Source organism: Trichosurus vulpecula, chromosome 1 (assembly GCF_011100635.1).
Source record: "Trichosurus vulpecula isolate mTriVul1 chromosome 1, mTriVul1.pri, whole genome shotgun sequence".
NCBI classification, from domain to species: Eukaryota; Metazoa; Chordata; class Mammalia; order Diprotodontia; family Phalangeridae; genus Trichosurus; species Trichosurus vulpecula.
This window is the reverse complement of record NC_050573.1, coordinates 233,601,048-233,618,218: the sequence shown is the minus strand read 5'-3', so window position 1 is coordinate 233,618,218 and position 17,171 is coordinate 233,601,048. Positions and strand designations below refer to the sequence as shown.

The 17,171-nt window shown below is 41.3% G+C and overlaps 1 pseudogene; it reads right to left on the bottom strand.

The window, feature by feature from the left end:
- Positions 1 to 354: 354 nt before the first annotated feature.
- LOC118836263 lies at positions 355 to 1,683 on the bottom strand (annotated as a pseudogene).
- Between the last annotated feature and the right edge of the window lie 15,488 nt (positions 1,684 to 17,171).

Here is a 17,171-nt window from a genome sequence, read left to right as displayed (position 1 = left end):
ATTGTACAAGAAGAAAATCTTGGAGGGGTTGAGATCTGACCCTATAAAGCAGAAGTGTCAAACCTGGAGGCTGTTGGTATGGCCAGAAACAGATTAAAATGTAATTGGGAAGTGTTTAACAAAATAAATAAAAATAAAGATATAACATTGATAATATAAATTTTTGTTTTTGTTGTTGTTTTGGGTTTGTTTTTTGTTTTTCTTTAGGAACAGATAGCAAGTTTATTTGGTGAATGTACAGAGCAAATAGGCCAAAGAGGACCTATGGTGGGGGTTGGAAGTAAAGATGTTGGTAACTCTGAAAATGTAGTTAGTTGCTTCAGGGGCAAGAGGATGATTTTCACACTGAGAAAGTTAGGGGGTTCTTTGTGGAAAGGGGTGTTGTTCTCCACCATTCAGCACCATCTGGACTGGCTCTTCATAGTTGATACAACCATTGCCGTCTTCATGCACGGCCACCAACACTTCCATTATTTCCTCTGTCATCTTCTCACGCAGGGTGATGAGGACATGTCAAATTGCGGCCTCCATCGCTGTGCCATTCCCTTCTTATCAAATACCCAAAGCCCTTCTAGATAGTCTTCATATGTGCCCTGGTCCTTAGTCTTTGCAATGGTCTGCAACATTGGCAGAAAGTGTTCAAAGTCCAGCACCTTCACATTCATCTCATCACTCTTGGGATTCCCTAAGACCTTGAGCACCTACCTCAGCATTGGTAGGGTTCTGGCCCAGAGCTCACATCATGTCCCCACACTGGCTGCATAAGATCTTTCCAGCCCCTGTTGGGTCAAACAGCTGTGTGGGGGACAAAAGACCACTGGCTCAAGTTAAAAAAAAAAAAACCAGATGTCTCGGTTTCTCAAGGTAGAAAAAAAAAAACAGAAGCTTTATTTGATCAAGTCTCGAGAATTAGGCATCTCTCACTACCAGGGCAGAGAGAGCAGTGAAGAGAGGTAAGGGGGGGAAGGCAAGTAGGGAGATATATACCCTTGTACAAACAATCCTAAGAAATCCCACCCCAGAGGCTGGACCCCTGTCCCCATTTGCGGAGACAAGTGGCCTCACAATCTAACCAGGAATAAGTTTTTACCCAATACCGGCACAGAAACTACAGAATTACCTTATAGGGAAACTTTAATGCTAAGATGGCCATTTGTAAGTAGGCTAGGGGAGGGGGAGAGGGGACTATCATCTGATTTCCCCGAAATCAGATGATTTACAGGAAAACAAAACTTAGGCCTGGTGAGGTTCACATCCTAACTAAATTTGTACTATCTCTATTTGAATATTGCCTTCCATGAGTTATTCATAGGGAAGCTTTCACAATCTTGTGTTCCATTCACAGCTGAGGTGACATCTATAAATCTAAAGAAGAAGGGGGAGAAAGACATTCCTAAAGGCTAAATAATCAGATTCCCACAGACTCAAATTTATCCCATTTCCCTTTTCTCTAAATATTGATTCTCAAACATTTTAGATATAAATACATACATACATATATATATACATATATATGTGTATATATATACATATATGTGTGTGTGTGTACATATATGTGTGTATATATATATATGCATACATACATATACCCTGTGAAGTCTTTACACTTTATTCTCTCACTACCTCACACAGCTGGAAGGCCTCCTTGAACCCTGCTGTCTGATCCTCCATGAAGTCACACATCTTGGCCACACACTCACACTGCTGCTATATTTAATGGCTCCTGAATTTGTGTTTTTTTAAGAAAATATGTAGCCTTTGGTGATCCATTTCTATCTGAGCTTGATATTACTACTATAAAGCAATGATAATATGAACCAAACAATGGATTGATATATCTAAGTCCTATCTTTTTAACACAGTCGTAGCAAATGTCTAAGACCTAAAAGCAAAGTCAAAGTATCCCTGAGAAAATCAGGACAACCGTATCGTTCTTTTTCTAAAAATTTAATGGAATCTTTTTGTGAAATAAGTGACACAAGCCACCTGTATAGAAGCAGCTTAGCCAAAAGGAATACTGTCAAAGTCAGGAAGATCTGGATTGACACCTGCCTCTAGCAAATATGGAGGGAATGACCCTGAACAAGTTGCCTAATGTCTTAGTGCCTCCCCCTCAGCCCCCTGTAACTCTCCAAGACCCTTAAGTTGTGTTTGTAGCATGAGTCCCTCATAAGGGAACCCCCCCATCAATGAAATCACAGATCTGATCAAAGCATTAAGAAATCCTAGTAGAACACTATATAGGCCCCCTTGTGATTAAGGATTGTTTCCCTTTCTGTTTCTATGTATACAGTGTCTAGAACCCAAGAGCTGTTTTAAAAATAAAAACACCTGTTGCATTGAAATGACACACAATCAATAGGAAGTGGTTGGAAAAGACAGGAAATAGAGGGGTAGCATTGGTACCCGTGGGTGGAGCAGATACAATAGAATTTGTGTGGGCCTAATGAAGAGCCATTTGAAAAGCTGTTTTAAACATCCTCCCTACTCTTGTCAAAACATGATTTCCCAGCAGCTGAGCCATATCAGCCCTTAGCACTGAAATTTAGAAAGATTAGGAAAAGGAAAGGGAAAAAAAAAAGAATTACTTCAGGTGTTTCACAGAGAAAGTAAACCTGTCCTTTATCTATAGATACACCAACCAATCTTTTAAAATCATGTTTTCTACATTGTTCATTGTAGCAAATGTTTCCCATTTGGATTTTCTATTTTAGTTTTGGTATTGCCAACCAGCCTACAATCTATTCACAGGAGACACCTGTTTCTTCCCCATGGAAACAAATCAGTTTGCCCAGCTATTGGGAGGAAGGAGGAGGAAAGAATATGCTGGCTGACACCTAGGTAAGTAAATGTTGGAAAATGGGCCCCAAAGTATATTGGCTATTGTCTTACTTATTATTACCCATGGAAAGCACCCTTTCCCCATCTTCTTGGGAATGAAGACAGTAAAATTCTGAATGATTCTTCTGCTTTGTTGTTGTTCAAATCTGAGTCAAAAGGTAGGTGGTTATATTCTTTTATCTGGGTCTCATTTGAACGCTCATTTCCTTGTACTTCCTATAACAGTTTTCTATTTCATGGTACAATGGAAAATTCTGAGTAAGGAAACAGAGGACCTTGGTACCAACCCCATTTCTGTCATTTACTATCCTTGTGACCTTGGACAAATCACTTCTCTGGCATGAGTTTCCTCATCTATTAAAATGAAGGGATTGACCTAGGTGTGGCATATGGTCCCTCTCAACTTTAAATCTGTGATCTGATGAGCCTCATTGTATTTGAGAGAGGTATTTGCCAAAGATGGTTGAAACATTGGGGTATCCTTAGGGTTTCAAAAACTTACATGACTCCCTAACTTTTCTTCTGACTAAATGCAAAGTCTGACCTTGGAAGGAAATTAAGACAGACTCAGCTCTGAGGAGAATGCTAGAATTTAATCCCATTTGAACTTCTGGTGGTTGATTGGGCTTAGCCAGCCCACGTGGAAATTGGGTGCAAATTTGCTGAAAATGTGCTTCTGAAATGAGCTAAGATGGGTGAATTGAAGCCCCAAATCCTCTGGTGAGTTGTAGTCTGCAGGGATGAAAAGAGAGCAGAGTTTACTGGTTATGTAACAAAACGAGGCCATTATCGGATGCACCAATGTTCTTTCCAGCACTGGGCTTTATAACGAGAGTTGAGAAGCATCTGGGCTAGCCCAGAGTTCGAGGGCAAGTGTTCATTGGTCTGAGCTAATTATTGTGCCCATCGTTGAGAAAATAGCTTCTCTGTAGAGAAATACTGTAGGTCCTGTAGTGATGACAGCAAACAGTTGATTAGCTGATGATAAAACATTTGGCAAATGTGTGAATTACCATATTAGATCACACGGAATTCTCCTGGATGTTTTTTTTTTTTTAACACAAATACAGCAGACTATTATTGGATGTTGTCAGGGACTGGAGGTGTTCTGGTTATTGAGAGTTGCCCGGATATAGCAAGTCATCACAAATAAGTCAGCAATTTTCAAACAATTATCATGCAAACACAACCAGGAACTATGCTCAAAGCAATTTAACCTTTGATGAGTCATCCACATAGATTTCTAATAATGTAGATCAGCACCTTCTCTTCAGTTTATAGTAATAGAGAACTTAATGGAGACATTGACAGGTGAGGGAACTTGCCCACAATCACAGAGGCATCCAGGAACCTGGGTCTCCCTAGCTCTAAGACCAACCTGACTGCTCTCCATAGACCAATAGAAATGCAAACAAAAAGCTTCCATTTCCATAGCACTTTTCTCACAAAAACCGTGCTGTTTGAAGGAAAATAAGGCTCAGAAATTTGCATTAGCTTGTTCATAATTATTTAGCTAGGAAATGTAAGAGCATTTAGTGAAGAAATAGTAAAGAACATGTCTCACATTCTTTACTGTTGTTGGCCTGTAAGTACAATGTAAGAGTTAGGGTTAATGGAATTTTGATTAATAGAATGATAGATAAAGAGTTTACCATATGTACCTGAAACTCTATCCTGCCCCTACTGACTCTACTGGTTATGAGTCAGGAGAGAGGGGGATGGGGAACAGGGAACAGAAGGAAACAGGGTTCAAGGCTAGGCCCTAGTTTTAGCCCTGATGTCTGTTAGGGAAACAGGTAGCACTTCCCTTTGGGACGTGGTATTCACACTCCCAGTCCATGTCCAGGGTTTATAAGTTTAAGGAGTCCTGATACAGAGCCAGGGGTCAGTCATGACAAGGTGAATTCCTGTGAGATGCTTAAGAAAGAGGAAGAACTATGGAGGCAGAAGTGAGTAAAGCGGGAAGGTTGTTGTTGTTTTTTTTTTCAGAACCTACTGACCATTAGAAAGGCAGGGGAAGGGATGCCATTGAAATGGGTCATCCTCAGGTGGAGAATAGCATCAGAGATTTGGCCTGGCGGTGGGAGGGAAGAACAGAGTCAGAGCAGGCTTCTCTTTTCCTGACCCTTAGTCATGGGAGTTACGCATGGCCAGTGCCTGACAACAAGTCAGCCCCACTGAGGCATCACTATAAAGGTACCAGTGGTTAATGACAAGGGGTCTCAGATCTTAGACCGAATATCCTAATCAGACAACTCTAAGATAGCAGGGAAGGGTCCCAGTACTCAAGGGACTGCACTTCTATGACCCAGTGCCCAGAGTAGGTGGGTCACTGGTTACTACAAAGTCCTTATATGATGGAGCATATCTACTTATCAAACACTGGTGGGGAAAAGAAGAAAGAATCCCAATGTAATCTCTTTTCATTAACTATTTTTTCAAAAATCCTGGTTCAGGCCTCACCCTGATCAATTAAAGGCAAGCTCAGGATATAAGACCAAAAAAAAAAAGAATTTATTGGTACCTCAAGGTATCAGATAGTTAGAGGATGGTGGGCTGCTAAATCCAAGCTCCAGCCTGTTTTATAGGCAGTAGTAGGACAATTTACTTATAAGGGTAAGGCAACCTGGATTGGTTGATGTTTTAATGAGGCATAAGTGTCATCTCAGTTCCTTCCCATTACAGCATCATTGGGAGAGATTAGTTCTCTGGTGATGAGAGTAGTCTAAAGGGGACCTGACGCCTACAGTCTGGTTGAACACAGTACCTAAAGGTTGAGCAAGGTTAAAAAATGAGCATCACTCAGACTATATTTTGCCCAGTGACCTGAATTCACATATAACTCTTTCTGATTTCCTTAGCTATATCAAGGAATTATATAATAGGTAGAGAAGGTGGGGCTGCTCACATAGGAAGAAAGAGGAATGGCAAGAGACAACCAGCTGGTTCTTCTTGAATCCTTCTGATGTCAGGAATAAGTGAGGAAGACCTCCAGAACTTATGGGAGAACTGGATAGGTAGGCTGGATGCTTGGAAGAAAGTTCCAAATCTATGAGATTGTAGACCCATTTGAATCCTTGGGATTTCCTCACTATCAACTTGGGAACACTGCCTGTGTGGCAATTCCCTCCACTCATCCTAGTAGGGAGCAGCTGAGCATAAAGTTATCATTTGTCTAAGGTCACACAGCCAGATTTGAACCCAGGTTTTTCTCACTTCAAGCTCAGTTCTCTGTTGACTATACCATGCTGCTTCTATGTCTGCCTCCAGACATCTCCTATCCAAAGTTAACAAGCCACTTCAGAACCCAGAGACCAGCTTTACAACTCTGGCATTAGCGTTTGGGAATGAATCCCATGACACCAACTTAAAGCTAGTGTAGGCTTCCTGGGCTGCATTTCATTACTTGAACTCTCTCCCTGCCTTTCCCATGCTGCCATTGTTTGTTTGTTTGCCAGTGACCTTTTTATCTGATTTAAGCGGAGCTGCTTTGGTGGAACAATCTTTGCCCTGAGGAATTGTGTAGTGCTTTGGAAGGCTTACTGTTTGTTTTCTAGACAATTTAAAAGTCTTGTATTTAAAAGTCACTTAAATTTAATCTTGAAAATAACATTTGCCAGAGAGAACCAAAGCAGCTAAGAGGTCCCCACAGTTTGGTCAATAGATAGTAACAGACATATGGCTTGTAGAGTTCACTTAGACACTTGAGGCTTCATAATAATATTATGCTTTGAATAATATTGTGCTTTGAAATTTGCAACATGCTTTTTCTCACATGATAGTATTCCAATTCATTAATCACTTATATAGTTCCCCAGGGCAGCTAGGTGACTCAATGGCTAGTTCTGGGCCTGGAGTCAAGAAGACTCATCTTCATGAGTTCAAATCCAGCCTCAGACATTTACTAGCTGCGTGACCCTAGATAAGTCACTTAACCCCGTTTACCTCAGTTTCCTCATTTGTAAAATGAGCTAAAGAAGGAAATGGCAAACCACTCTAGTCTCTCTGCCAAGAAAACCCCAAATGGGTCCCAGAGAGTTGGGCACAACTGAAATGACTCAACAACAGCCTATGACTCCAGTGCTTCTACTACATCAGGGTGCCTCCATCCCTGGAGTCCTAAAAGTTTGTTGAGAGTCAATTTCACTGCCATCTCAATTACCTATATCACCATAGGACATCAAACCTGTGGTTAAATCCACCTTCCCCTGGTTTTCCTTAGCCTCCTGCCTGAGGGAGCAGAGCCATTTGGTTCCTTCCTAGAGGGCCAGTTTGGAACATGATTTGGAGGCCTTGCTTTCACTTCAGATGATATGAGCAAAGCAGGGAACTATGTGATTCCCTTTGTGGATGTAGATAGCAGATATTTGAAAGTGAGTACAATGCCTTTTCCAGGTCAATAGAGTCACTCTCTGTGTATTTCTTTAAGTAAAAAAAGAATCATTTAAAAATAATATTCACATTTATATAGCATTTCAAGATTTGTGAAACATTTTCTACACAATATCTCATTTCATCCTAAGAAAGACCAAGTGAGGGAGTGACCCCATTTTACAGATTGGGAAACAGAGACTTAGGAAAGTTAAGGGACTTACCCCAAACTACACAGCTATTTTTTTTAAGCATGTGTAAGAAATGTCAATTATTGCAGATTTCTCTTGGTGGCTCCCATTCCAATCCCATACAAAGGCCCTCCCTTATTCTTTCTGGAAGATTGTCTCCCTTTGCATTTGGAAAGGAAAGCTCTGAATACTATATAATATGGTATTTTGGGGAAAGGACATCAGGGGCAATGCATAACAATCTGGAACATCTTCATAATGATGAGTAGGCAACCACAATGCTGAACACACCTTTCACTTCAAGCATTTCTTGTACTTCAAAAAAGCTATTAAGACTCATATGAAGAATATAGATTTTTTTCATTAACACAGCAATAATTAGCTCTTGGTTTTAAATAGTAATCCACTTTGGGGTGGTGATTCCTTGTAACAATAATGGTGTGCAATAGTGATATTACATGACTAGGCTTTAAGTCTTTGTAACAGCCATGTAATTTTTAGGTAGAAGGTGGCTATTCTTATCCCCACTGCACAGAGATAGGGAAACAGAGGCTCAGAGAATACGACATTCCAAAACTGGTATAGTAAAAAGAGCAGAATTTTAACTCAGGCTCTTCCGGATTCTAGTCCTACTTGACCAACATGTCTCCCATAAAGCCTGTCCAAACAATTCAGGTAATTTATCTGCCTTCCCCTAAATAGATGTCAACCCCACCACCATCCATTTCCAAGTGAGAGGATAAGGAGATTCAGAATTGTTGATGTAAAGGTTTGGGGGGCTTGCATAAAAGCAATAGGTAAACAAATAGCTGGTCCTAACAGTCTTGGGTTTTTTTGGGTTTTGGTTTTTTTGGGGGGGGGCAGGGCAGTTGGGGTTAAGTGACTTGCCCAAGGTCACACAGCTAGTACATGTGTCAAGTGTCTGAGGCTGGATTTGAACTCAGGTCCTCCTGACTCCAGCACCGGTGCTCTATTCACTGTGCCACCTAGCTGCCCCAAGAGTCTTTTCTTGTACCAGTCACCTAGAACTGGGAAAAAGGGGAAGGGAACAGGGAGTACATGAGCTGAACCCTAAAAGTTTTACTCCCCGTGACACTGTCTGGCAAATGGGGGAATGGGAGGAGCAGCAGGGCCCTGAACCACAGGTTCCTAGCATGCTTTAAAATACCTGCACTATTCACAAAGCTGGGGATAGTGTCATAAAATAAACTATGCATCGGTTATTGTAAAGCTATAATCGTATTTCTTCCAACTCCAAAAACAAAGATATTCATTTCCCAGAGCTCCCACTCCATTAATTTGCTAGACTTTATGTTAACTTGGGGCATCTAATTCCATTTATTCGTTGGTAGAATGGTGACTTTCTTAGCAATGACATCAAAGCTGGCTTCAAGTTCCAAAAGAAAAGAAAAGAATTTTGGAGAAGAAAAATGAGTTACTAAAAACCAAAGGAGAAGGAACAGGAGAGTCAGGAGGAAGTCTTCACCCAAGTAGCTGATGCAGTGCTTACCTGAAGACAGCCCAACAAAGATGTCAAGCTGGTGCCCAGATGAGGCTCCTCTGACAAAGCCAGTACAAGAGCAGGACCACCAGGATGACCTCAAGGTTTTGGAGCAACAGCACCCTCGCCAAAAGGAGGGAATCCCTCAGGAGATCGAGGATGAAGTCACTCAAGAAGAATCCCATCACCTTGGCCTTGGTGAAATAGGACTAGTTCAGACAGAGCTGTGCTATGAAGGGAGCATGAGTCCAGAAACTCCTCATGACTCAGAGGGGTCAAATGGAACAGACCCACAAATCGATGATAAAGAAGATCTGAAAACTCAGCATCAAGAGCAAGGCAAAGAACAATCAAGGGGGCTCCTTGGGTTGCTAGAGGAAGAAGTTGTGAAGGTGATAAGATTGTGGCAACAGTGGGGAGTAAATGAGGTGGTTAAAGTTATGCAAGAACAGCATCTCTCCCAAGTAGAAGAGGTACAGAAAGTAATATGCCAACAGTGGACAGAGGAAGAAGACCTCATCCAGCATGGCTCCAGAAAGGAGCAAGGAAGCCTGGTGCAACCACAGAGGAGACAGGACCATGAGCATTCATTGGGGAACTGGCATCAGTGTCAGAAGAAAGAAGGAGATAAATCCCCACTGCCCCAACAAGATGGAAAATTGTCTGAAGTGTTATCCACAGAAGCCTAGTTAGGGAAAGATAAAAAAAAAAAAAACTGTGCATCAACAAAGCCAAAACAAAGGATGGCCAATACAAGAAGAGGAGGTTTCAGAATTATCCCAAAACGAAGACCGAAAGGATGATGAGCCCAAAGCATTGCATCTAGGACAGCAAAACGAAAACATTACCCTCTTAACGGATACCTCAAGTTCTGCAAGTGATAAAACAGCAATATCAGTGCCAAAAGGAGGCCATTTTGAAAGTGATGCACCAGCAGCAGACCCATCAAGAAGAGGCAATTCAGAAGGCCATTGGTCAGCAATGTCAAGCAGAGGCGGTTCTCCAGGTCATGCGTCAAGGATGGCAGCACCATCCACCAAGTGGAAGCCATTCTGAAGACCATGAAGTTGCAGCAGCAATCCCAAGAAAAGGCAATTTTGAAAGTGATGAGGCAGCTGGGGCTTCAAGGGCCATGTGAGGAAGAGAATGATAACAAGGCAGCAGAACAGAACCAAGAGGAAGAAAAGAAATCAAAGAAACACAAAAGAGACATTCCTAACTATTTTGTAGCAATTCCAATAACCAATGATCAGGTACAGTATTTTGCAGATTTGATGATTTTCTTTGGGAACTTTAGGACAATATTAAGGATTTCAAAGATATTGTTCTAAATTTGTACTGTTTGTTATATAATACATGATATAAAATTATATAATTTATGTAATTATAAAATTATAATATAGTCTTAGTTCAATTTTAAGTTTATTAAGCATAAAGTTATATGCATAAATGTACGTGTGTATACATGTGTATGTGTATATATACATACACATATTTATGTGTATATCTATACACACACTCCACCCCTATGTGAAAGACAAAGGACAGCTTTCTCCTATCTATCCTATCCAAACTTATTCCTTCTTCCTCCTGGACATCATGCCTCCCCTATACAACTATTAGGGTTTTTTTTTTTCATATTTAAATGTTTTTCCTAGGAGGGAAGCCACATCTAGCAGAATACATGACCCAGAGCCATAACTAAGGAAGTTAGGTTGGGGAGGTGGGATTGGGGTACAAATTACAAGGAAATGTCTTCTTTCTTCCTCTTCCCAACCATGTTAGAGATTGGGATTGAATCTGTGATTTTATTGGTATAAGGAACTCTAAAAAGTAGAAATTCCCTCCACCAATGCATATCTTAGAGAGTGGCCTAAAGGACTGAACAGTGGATGACTTGCCTTAGCTTGTGTTACAAGAAGACCCACATGGTCCTGGCTTCAAGGCCATATCTCTATGTGCTACTCTATGTCCCAGAGAGGCTAATCAGGTGAAACCAGATTAAAAATAAATGAGAGACAGGGTGTATGTAATTGCAGATGAGTGGACATACCTCCTTTGCCTTGTTAATAAGGAGGAAGTCCGGGATTGATGATGTTTTTGTGATCCTCTCATCACTTTCACCAGCTGACCCACAGGGTCTTCACGATTTGCCCTAGTTCACCATGTTCAAAAGCAATGGTTGCCATATTCCTTGTGCTACCAAAATATAGAGGCAGCCTGTATGTATGTGCTCTTCTATACAGAATTGTGTTATTACTGTATCTCAAAATTTCATAAGAATCATGCTTAAGGAGAGATTTGAATGGAGGGTAGCTAATTTGTGGAACAAATAGAAAGTATTCTCTCAAGTATCATCAGAACATAGATCAAGAGTCATAAGGGACATTAGAATGGACTTGTATAATTCCCTCATTTTATAGATAAGGAAACTTGTCATTTAGAAATTAAAAACAAAACAAAGGCCCTAGGGAGTTCTGGTGGAAAATAAAGTTGAGAGGATCTCCCCGTACAGCCAATTGTCTCTCTTGCTAGAAAAACAAACAAACAAATCCTTAGACTAAAAAAGGAGCAAGGATCACAGCTTTAGAGATTAGAGATGATTGGATATCACCTATTCCAATTCCCTTATTTGTTGGGTAGGTGGTACAATGGATAGTGTGGAAGCAAGGAAGGCCTGAGACTAAATTCTGCTTTAGTCTCTACCTGTGTGACCCTGGACAAGTCATTTAGCCTGTGTTTGAATAATTTTTTCCGATTATATGTAAAAATACTTTTTTTGTTAAATATTATACCTTTCCTTTATTTTTTTTAAATTATAAATTTATTTTTTACTTTTAGCTTACAACACTCAGTTCCACAAGTTTTGGGGTTCCAAATTTTCTCTCCCTCCCTCTCCTCCCCGCTCTCCACCAAGACAGCATGTAATCCAATGTAGGTTCTACATATACCTTCACACTGAACTTAATTACATAATAGTCCAGTTGTAAAGAAGAATTATAACCAATGGAATGAATCATGAGAAAGGAGAAATGAAACCAAAAAAGAAGGAAAAAAAAAAGAGAGCAAATAGTTTGCTTCAGTCTGCATTCAGACTCCATAATTCTTTCTCTGGACATGCAGAACTTTTGCCATTGTGAGTCTTTTGGAGCTGTCTTTGAACTTTGCATTGATGAGAAGAGTCAAGCCTATCAAAGTTAGTCCTTACAGATTCTGTGCGTCTGTAATCATGTATAATGCTCTCCTGGTTCTGCTCCCCTCACTCAGCATCAGTTCATACAAGTCTTTCCAGGTTGTAATGAAGTCCGTCTGCTCCTCATTTTACAGATGAGGAAACTAAGGCTCAGGGAGGTTAAATAACTTGACCAAGGTCATGAGGTTAGTAAAGAAAGTTAGTAGAATTTGAACTCAAGTCCCCCACCTCTAGAGCCAGGGTACTTTCCACTATACCATCAGTAAACAGTGAGGGGACAAGTGGGCCTTCAAAGTAACCAAATTTCATTGTTATGTACTCTCGATAAAACCCATTCTGGGGGGAAGAGGGTTGGGGAGAATATTGCTGCGTATAACCAAAGGAGCTCCCAAACTGCAAAGGAGAAACACCTCTACTTTGGCCCCCAGTGCCTTCTGGCAAGCACACAGAATGCTCTCCCCTGCCCCACCCTCTTTAGGTACTTAGTTAATGGAATCTTTTATTCAGTGAGTCTTTCCCCTCTTGTGAGAATGTCTGCATGATGTACTATTAGTTGGAGAGACACCAGGCAATGCCCCTGCAGGAGGTACAACTGCCAGACAAGAAGGACTGTATCCTTTATTCTGTGGCTCTGGGGAGTCTGATGGCTTCAGAGGAGGCCCTTCTAATTAAGCTGCACCTGTCAGGTCCTTCTAGGAGGGGGAATTCTTTTGCAATTGATTGACATGCCAATGTATGACCTAGATCTGTGTATCAGTAATTAAAATGGGACTTTTTGCTGTTCTGTTAAGTGCCTTTAATGATTCCAGCCTTTGTTTGAATGGCACAGGTAAAATGGGATCTTTTTTGTCTTGGAGTGTTCCTCAGCAGGATGTACTGGTAATCAGAACAGGACTTTTGGTAGTCTTCTCCTTTGGAATGCTGAGGTAGCTAAGTACCTTTGATGAGTCTTGCGTTTCAAATGCAATGGCCAGCAAAATGGGATTTTTCACTGTTCTTTGTTTGAGTTCTTCTCAGCACTGAGGTAATCAAGTGCCCCAGGGCCCTGAGACAGGTATATGAGATCCAAGGTTGGTGTTTGACTTTTGGGGCTCACTCATGGAAGGATTGTTGAGACTCTGGACAAGCCATTGTGACTGCCCCCCACCCCCACCCCGGCTTTGCCAACCCAGACCCATTGGTTCTTCTCTGGTAACTCTGAATTGTGATTTGAATCAGACAAGGTCTGTCCGTTGATGTTTGTAATTTCTGTTTGTATTTGCCTTGAAGTTCAGGGTTCTGGCTTTTCCTCCTGAACTAAGTGAATGATATTTGTATGTTGGATCAAAGTGAGATTGTTAACCCCTTAAAGATACTTTCCTTAGTAAAGCAGATCAAAGAACCTGTGTTGGCAGCCTTCTGTGTGCTGGTTGTTGTTGGTTTTACACAGCTACAGTAGCTGCTAGCAAGATTGTTGCTACAATCAGGGGTGGGGAACCTGTGGCCTCGAGGCCATATGTGGTCCTTTAGGTCCTTGGGTGGGGGCTTTCGACTGAGTCCAAGTTCTACAAAACAAATGTTCTTTGAAGTTTGGATTCAGTCAAGCTGCACTTGAGGACCTAGAGGGCCACATGTGGCCTCAAGGCCATGGGTTCCCCACCTCTGACCTACATCCACAAAGACAAAAGGGATATAGTAGTGTTTCTTGATTCCCTCAGTGGCAGAAAGGGCATCTTTGGCAATGCGTTGGTAGTTCCATTCAGTATGACATTGCTCCTGAGTTGAAAACAATAGGTTTCTCTTGTCTTTTTTGTTTTTCTTTTTGGCTAAACTCCAATACTGTGAGATCACATTTCAGTGATAAGATAAAATGGTGAATCATCATAACAGAAAAGTATGGACTCTGAAGGTCTCCCATCTCCTCACCAGCAGCCTTTCTCCACTGGGAGATGCCTCTGTCCTCAGGCCCTCCCTCCTGACTGGTGAGTGCCTAGCCTGGACCATCATTTCATGAGTCACCAAGGACATGCCCACTTCACTTCTGGCTTTGCTCCTGACTCTTAGGACTTATCCACTTCCTCACTATCAGCCTTCCCCCTCACTCCCCTAACCCACTGCCCTGCTCTCCAGTTCTCTTTATATTATGTCTTTCACCATTCAAATATAAGTTCCTTGAGGATAGACACTGTTGTCTTTGTTCATATTTGTATTCCTAGTATATAGCACGTACCTGGAATATACAGTAAGTACCTAATAAATTCTTTATCTATCAAGTCAATGATTGCTACATCCTAATGTTGGCAAGTCCAAAGTTATGGACTGCCCTTTTCCAATAGCCAGTGATATGGCTTATCAAAGGTCACTGTTGGAGAGGGAGGAGAGGATGGGGATAACCTTGTAGAAACCGAGTATTCCCACGGTTTGAATGGCTTTTTCTTTTAGGGTAGTATAGGAAAACCCCACTGTGTCTATGAATTATTATTCATTGAATGGGCCATATATTGGCAGAGAGATTACCAGCTTTGTTTTCGCATTTCTTTTTTTAACTACTCAGATATCTAACGTGTTCAAACAGTGTAAGACTTCCTGGCATCTTTCTGTTGGTGCATATTCTGTATATCCCATGAGATCCTAGAAATCAGAGTCCCCAGGAATGAATGAAAAAGCATTTATTAAATACTTGCTTTGTACCAGGCACCGTGCTAAACACTGGAGATATAGAAACAAGCTAGACAGTTCCTGCTCTCGAGGAGATTATATTCTAATAGAGGAAGGCAACACAACAACCATAGAGATGGGAGAGACAGGAAGAGTAGTAGGTGGCAGTCAGATTTGGAAATAGCCTGGAAGTGTGTGGTGACTTTACCTCTTTAGGAAAGAGAAGACAAAGATTAAGCATTGGAAAGTTCTAGGTTTACAGAGCATCTTGATAGACTATTAAGGTTGGGGTTAGCTAAATGGAAAGTGACTTGGAAAGTTTGTGCCACCTAGGTTTTCTTTTATATGTACCTTATCCTAGTATTTTCCACCAGAATTTTCCCTTGTAAAAAAAAATCACCCTTAAGATACATTCTTATGGTCTGGAGCATGTAGCAGCAAGGAGCAGAAGAGGAAATTGGATCAGATTCTAGAATTAGGTGCTCATTTGTGATGGCAGAAGCAAGGGAGCTAAGCAGGCTATAAGATCAAGGAAGGTCAGATGGCCTGGTACCTTTAGCTGAGATCAGTGAAAGTTTAGAAAGTTGGGAAAGGCAAAAAGCACTGGGCACTTGGACTGGTTTGGAGGAACAGGGATCTTACATAGGTGAGAATCATCCAAGGTGGGATTTGAACCCAGGTCCTGACTCCAGGACCAATGTTCTCTGCACTACTGCCTTCCTATTATAAGCATACAAATTCATCATATGTTGCAGGTGAAGCATGAATAGTAAGGGATCTTGTCATGATGTGACATCCTTCTTGCCAGATCTTCTCTGACTTAAAATAACCGTATGGAAAAAGTATTGAACTTACTCTGATTAAAAAAAGTCTTTCAATGGTTCCCTATTGGATCCATTAAGTGAAGCTTGGGCAGGGACCTATTCTGGTCCAACCTATGAGCTTCAGAGTGGGCCCTCCTGCCTTAGAGTGAATGTCAATGGTAACTGTTTCTCTTTGGAACAGCAACCCTGAGGGTCTTCCCCTGCCAGCTTGATTTTTTTTTTGTAATTAAAGAGGCCATCCCTTGACTCACTTCTTAAAGAGGCCTATTTACTGAATGGGTGTTACCTCACCGTAAGTGAGTACATGAAAAGGCCTTAGCCTAAAAGGGCCAGGGTCTTCCATTGCATCCTGGGTCATCTCTAGTCATCCTGACGAATATCAGGCCATTGGACCCAGATGGCTCGTGAGGAGAAAGTGAGGCTGGTGACCTTGCACAGCCCTCCCTCACTCAAATCAAGGTCACATGCAAGTCATGTCATCATTTCCCTGATGTCGTGGTCCTCTTCAAAAACGAAGGACAAACACAACAGTTGGATCCATAATAAAATACAGACTCTTTCCCCTGCCATGTAAAGCCCTCCACAATGTTTCCAGTCTCAGTTCACTCATCTTTACTTTTTCTAAATCCCTAATAGCCCAGCTGTTTTTCCACACTTGACATATCATCTCCCCTCTCCATTCATTTGTCCATGATGTTCTCCCTGCAGCTAGGTAATGTTATGGACAGAGCACTGGGCCTGGATTCAGGAAGACCTGAATTCAAATCCTGCCTCAGATGCTTACTAGCTGTGTGATCCTAGACAAGTCACTTAATTACTACATGCCTCAGTTTCTTTAACTGTAAAATGGAACTCCAAGTGGGACAAAGCAAGAACTCATAAGGAATAAGAACTATGTTCCACAATAACTTCCCCTGGCACAAGAATGTGTCAGGAATTACAGGTAAATGGTAAAGTAAAATGGAGTAAAAGTAAAAATGAAGGACTTTTGAGCCATTGGACAAAAGTGGGAAGCATTTCTATTAGTAAAAAGATAAGAATAATAAAAAGGGAGGGGTGAAGGGACAATAATAGCCCCTACATCCCAGGGTTGTTGTGAGGATCCAATGAGACAATTTTTGTGAACTGCCAAGCCCAGTTCCTGGCATGTAGCAGGCACTTAACAATAAATGTCTATTTCCTTCTTTTCTTCCTTCCTTCCTTCCTATGCTTAGAATGCATTCCCTATACTTTTCAGAATCTTCTTTCCTTCAAGGCTCAGCTCAGATGCTAACACCTCCATGTGGTGTTGCTTGATCCTTTTCTCCCACCTCAGATAGTCCTCAAGCATTTTTTCTGGCCCGCTCCTTTGCCCCCTCCCTCTCTACTTTGTATTATACTCGTTTGTGTTCACATGGCTTTCCCAAACTCCTGAGTTCAAATTCCTTGAAGTCAGACACTTTGATTTTTACCTTTGAACCCCCAGCACCTACCACAGTGCTTTGCACATAGTAGTAGTGTTTGTTTGAAGTGAGCATGTTTGAGGCCCACGGTTTGTCAAGAATATATGACACTACTGTTAAGAATCTTTTATCCTATTTGCTTCAAGGGATATTTCAGTTTCTCTCAATGCT